General features: G+C 49.3%; 1 long non-coding RNA gene across 1 annotated transcript; it reads left to right on the top strand.

Annotated features, from left to right (window-relative positions):
- Nucleotides 1-710: 710 nt before the first annotated feature.
- On the top strand, nt 711-4719 carry LOC149326139 (uncharacterized). Its single transcript, XR_016286330.1, has 4 exons — nt 711-917; nt 1243-1311; nt 1822-1886; nt 4242-4719. It is a non-coding gene; the product is annotated as an uncharacterized LOC149326139 (long non-coding RNA).
- Nucleotides 4720-5826: the final 1107 nt, after the last annotated feature.

Raw genomic sequence — 5826 nt, 5'->3', positions numbered from 1 at the left:
AATTTCAGCTGGCTGTCGCCGACGAGCGCACCACGCACGAACGCCATAGCTGCACACGCCTCGAAACGAGCGCGCCGAGGATCACGAAACGAATGCCCGCTCACCACGCACGCGCGGCGCGGCGGGTGAACCTAGCGATTCCCCAGGCGCTCTAGGGAGAGGTCGAGAAAGGCGCGCTGACGCCACGTCCGGTTGAGAACGAGGGCGAAGTCAAAAAACGTCACGGAGAAGCGCATCTCATCGACCAAACAGCGTTTCCAGCCTGTCTACCCGCAAACGCTTCTGATCGACGACGCTATAACAATGGCCCTGAATGGCATATCCGGTTTGTGCGTTTTTGCCGCGAAAAAAATATCCAAGGAATTCTTTGAGCTGGCATTGATGGCAGTTGCCAGAGAAGACAACTGTAGGCTGCTACAAAACGCTAACGACGCAACAACGACGCTAACGACGCCGTACGCCGTTGCTAGTGGCCCGAGTTTTCTTAGCAACAACGACAACGTTGCTAGTGGCCCGACTTTTTAAGCCTAAATTTTGACGTCACTTCCGCCACATTCTTGTCAATGCATTGGGAATACGAAGTGCCTCTCTTTAGTTTTCCTTCCTCCATGAGCCGTGGCAGAGCTAGAGCGGTAGGCCTAAAAGTCGATCCAATCAAATCCATGGATGGTTGTGGCGCGTTCGTCTCGTTCAGTCGTTGTTCTCGTCGCGTGGTGCTCCTTTCGACCTTTACTTTTGCTGCAATGTGCGGTTTGTTCGCTCTGTGGTTGCTTGGCTGTGCTACAAATGTGATGTGTCACCTACGCGCTCGAAAAGACCTTCGTTTGCTTCTGAAGCTCTCGTGAAAAAGACCCCTTGCCGAGACATGCTTTGTGGCTTTGGATGAAAGAAGCGGCCATGGTGTTACCACTTGCGAGGTGAGTAACTGTGCTTGAAAATTACTTTCAGGATGTTGCTGTGGGATGAGTAAAGCGCATTAACGCAGTTGTACTCTGTTGCGCAACTTGTTTGCCACGGAGTGGAAATTACAAGCACTATGCATTAACTGCCGCAAACGTGTTTCTCTGTTTGTGAAAAAAAAGTTGAGACGGTGTGTAGTTGCATGGTGTGAATCTTAAGGCAATTGCGCGTAGGTTCATAATTGCGATAAAACAGAACGCACGAAAAGCATAGTGCCAGGACGGTGTTAGTTTTTCAGTGCTTCGCGACTGAGTTTTTCTTACTTTTCTGTTGCCTTTGCAGTGTGGATGTGGCCTGGCTACCGAGTGTATTGGTGCCTACATTAATAATGCCAAGCCATGGAAAGCACAGGTAGGTTGAAAATGTCATATAAAGTTGTGCATACTTCCACAGCTTATCAATTTTTTCATTAGGCTTGCCAAATGGAAGTCTCCAACCATCCACTACACAGTACTTTGCACTGCGCAGTAGCATTGTTTAGGACAGCTTAACTGTTGTGTTAAATTTGCAGCTTCAGTCACACATTTTTCACTTACTTCCCAATCACTGAGTGCAATGAGCTCTTGCAGTGATTTGGTATAACTTTGCCAAACATGTTATGCCCACAGGGCTCAATGCTGAGCCAGATAACAGGACCATATATGGCACTCCTAGAGCCACATGTTCCTGGATTGTGACCAGACCTCTCTTCCTTACTCCTGTGCAGCTGTGGATCATCAAATATGCTGTCAGTGCCCTGATGCATGATTCATCAGTGAACCCTGTGGGCATTGTAGTTTCAACAGAGATTGTGTTTTGCTGCATCATTGACAACATGTGGTATAAGTTGCTCTCTCATACTTTATTTTCTTTTCCATACAGTGTGGATTTGACTGACCTAAGCTAGCAGCTATATAGTACCTGCAGCGTACAGCAGCAACCTTCAGGTAAGTTTGAACTGTTCATGTTCTGAAGCGACACATGGGCTGAGGTGCGCCATAGTGAAAGGCTCCGCATTGACTGGGAGTCTTCAAAGTGCATTCACATTACACAGCACTCAGGCGTTTTTGTATTCCACCTGCACCTAATTAGCGCCAGTACGGCTGGTATCGAGCCCACAGCCACAGAATCAACAGCCGAAGGATTTTTTTTTCAGACCGTCAGGAAGAGTATATCGCTGGTAACGGGCTGGAATTGGTCTTGTTGCCGCTGGCGCACTACTAACAAGCTTTCTCACTTATTGCAGTATTATATATGCCTCAAAATAAAGCGAGTCCCATAGCCCCCCACCAAAAAAATAGAAACAACGGATTGCACGATCATTCGTAACTGATAACTGACCTCTGTTCTAAGCGCGGCGTGAGAGGTTGCATCTGCAGCAAATGGCATCCTTACCGGGCTAAACTGCACGCACAAAGATGACACTAGACTTCGCAAGCCGCTGGTTGCATTCATCCTATCAATATCGTGGGCCTTCTATATGCCCATTTGCGGAATGTGGATATGGACGTTTGTCTGTCTGCCTCTGTCTGCTACTCTTTCTACCCTTGTTTCTTGCTGCCTCTCTTTCTGTCACTCTTACTTATTTCTGTATCTCTTACATATCTCTTATTTTGTACAGTAACTCTTTGTTGTTGCCTGTCTGTCTCTCTGTGTGTCTAGTCTCTGTCTGGCGCTACTGTTTACAGTCGTTAATGTTTACAGAAAACATTGGCGTCGGCACTAATGTTTGCAGAAAATAAAGTTAACCACACCAGCAAGTGCGAGAAAAACCGTGGCGACGTCTATGGGCCCATTCGCCTTGCGTCGAGACTTCTGTTAGGGCATGTACGCCGCTTCTAGGTCGCGTCCTTTCGCAGTCGTCCTCTTCCGTTCAGGCTATACTCTGGTCAAAGTGAGTGGCACCAGATGACGCCGCAGTTGCCGTCACGGTTGCTGCGCCAGCTCACTGCGAGCGCTTCAACTGCGCGAAAGTAATCCTGCACGCTTCGCTCTCTCGGTAGCTGACGACCGCGTTTTCAAAGGCACGGACCGCATTCATTTTCTGCAAAGCGCAAAACCTTCCCAAATCTTTTGTTGACGATGTGTGCGCGGGCTCCTCTTCTAGGCTGAGAATTCTCTGGAAAAAATGTCGCACCTCACTCAGGTTCTTCGGCCATGCTCTGCCACTGATATTCGCCACGCATTCTCGTGTGATCCTAGGCTTTTAAACAATAACATTTTGTTGGATACGGTCGACTTCTAGTAAAATCATGTCTGATTCCCTTGCATGCTGTGAAGATATACTACTTTGGGTGTGACAAGTAAAATCTGTGAAGAAAACTCACGTGTTGGGAACCGTGCCGAAGTGTCGAGAAACAAGTCATTAGCAAGAGGTTGCGCTGTGGGACATGATTATTTTCTAATGAATTTGCCCTCTGCGGCGACAGTTCGACCCGCTCACCGCGTCACTGAATCCCACCGTCGGCATACGGCATCCGTAAGCGCATGTGCTGCAGCGCGGCCTGAACGTAGGAGGGTCAAACGCGTTTTCAGGACGCCCCTGGAATGTCAGTTAATTTCACGTCTGTGCTGTGGACACCCCGCAATGGCTAAGGCATTCTGCTATGTTGCAGAACGAGATTGAATGTGGCCGGCGCCCTTGACGCGATGGTCGTAAGTGCGGCGGGGGGACCGCGATAAGACGCACTCAGCAATCACTTCCAGCAATGCTCCAGCGAATTTGCCCGAGGCATATTTTTCATTATCGCACTATGATGGCGTCTGTGCAACGTTGAGGGTCCCAAAACTTCACATGGGCTGGGAGAGAGGACGTAGGAAAGGGCTGTGGTTTATTTGGACTGCCTGTGGTTTTTTAACGTGCGCTGACATCGCAAAGCAGACGGATATCTCAGCATTTCGCCTCCATTGAAAGTAGTCTGAGATTCTCTCTGGCAACCTTAATTTAATTGTTCTCGCAGACTAATTCCATGGCCAGTGCGCCACCGCGGCATGTGGCTCACTGTGGTCAAGCAGCCTGCTGAGTGGATGCGAAATATTTTGGAATGGTGCCAGCACGAAAGGACGCACTCGAGAACAGTCCACGGCACTAAGCAGCTGGGCCACCTACGGTGGTGCCGTGCTTTCTCGAAGGCGCTTGCGTAGTCCATTTCATTTACTCAACTGTACATATCTTCCTCATCGTCGCCCTGTCGAAGGAGCCATAAGCCACTGATATGCATATCGATATGAGCGTGTTTATATTGTCTGTCTGGAAAACGCTGTGTCTTTGTCTCACAATGGTGTCTTCGCTACTTTCACAGGTCGGCCACTGCTGGTAGAAGACCTCTCATATTTCTAACCTGTGCAGAAGTTGGGACTTCGACATTTCTTGATGAGTTCTCGGCAATCAAAAGAGCCAATGGAGACACCGGATAATCTCAACGACAAAATGCCTACCGGCGTAGACAATAAGGCATTCTGGTCAACAAACGCTACTCGACGACAAAATCCCTACTGGTGTAGACAATACTGCCTCCTCTGGTCAACTAATGCAAAGAGCGAAGGCATGCGACTCCGCTGAGACCACATTTCAATCTGGCCTAGAGACCATGGGTTCTTCTGGTGAAATGACTGGAACTAGGAAGACCTGTGGTGACATTGAGACCGCAGTTCCCCCTGGCGTAGGGACGGTGGCTTCTGATGGTCAAGTACTGGAAACGAGGACGACCGCATCTACCAGCACGGCCACAGTTACACTTGGCGCAGAGACGGGTGCGCGTCCGAAAGAGCGGCTGTCGGGCCGAGGGACCAGAGTGGCAGAAATAAAAAGCATGCGCGCGGAGGACCAGTGACGACTATGTGCCGGAGAAGAAATCGCGCGGGTCAGTGAAGGGCAGATTCGTTGGCTCATGCTCATCCTCGTCTTCTGGCAGTAGCAGTAGCGAGAGTTTGGGACTCCAGAGTAGCTGTTTGAAGGACGAGGTGCCAAGTCTACAGTCTGACTTCCCACCAGTGAGGATCCGACAGGGGCAGATGGAAAATGAGAGCAGGATGGTTAACGCTTCGACCAATCTGCACGCTCTTGACCACCTCAGGGAGAAGTTGATGGAGCAGCCACCAGACCGTATGGGAATATATTATTATGTGCTAAGTTTGAGGACGCAATTTTCGCAGCTACAGGTAGCCCTCCACGCCATTGTTGAAAGCACCTTTAGCCTAGAGGAGATCATCATGAAAAGGGCGACTGGCCTGCTGCCGAGTGAAGAACCTGCAGGCCCAGTCACTCAGAATTTGGGTGAACTGCCGCGGGGCGCACTGCTGATCCCTGAGCCGAATCACCAGAGAACATCACCTCAGGACAGTTCTCAAGGGAACCCTCTGAAGAACACGCCGGAGGTTACGCTCGACGCCTCCAGTGAGTACAAAGCGAGGCTGAGCCAAGTGGAGAAGGAAAACGCTGTGCTCAAGAAGAGAGCGCAACTTCTCTCAAAGCTCCTATTAAAATACACAGACAAAAAAAGAAAAACAGGAAAATGCGACCAGCTCTGAAGCAAGCTCGAATGAGAAATGATAAACGCCACCGTGCCGTTTAATCTTCTGGTTATAAACTGTGCCTTGAATTGATTTACTTAGAAGCGCACACAAAAATTATTACCCAGGAGATTTGCTCTTGTGCTTCGAATTTGTCTTTTGCTTTCATTTTCGTCCACTTTTCATTGAGAAGCATTGCGGTAGGTACTCACGTACAGAATACCTGTTGTGTGCAATAAATGGTTTCCTGGTGCCTGTGTCCTTTTCTGTCGTGCAGCCGGCCATCGTCACTGGCCAGAGCCCAGTTGCGGGCTGGTCAAGCAGTGATTGTACTCAGTATCAAGGTGATCATCTTGATTTTTTTGTGCCACCTAG

This window comes from Amblyomma mixtum, chromosome 10 (genome assembly GCF_055824585.1).
Source record: "Amblyomma mixtum isolate Tamu chromosome 10, ASM5582458v1, whole genome shotgun sequence".
NCBI lineage: Eukaryota > Metazoa > Arthropoda > Arachnida > Ixodida > Ixodidae > Amblyomma > Amblyomma mixtum.
Note: the sequence above shows the minus strand (reverse complement) of the source record. Positions and strands in the feature narration are given on the sequence as shown.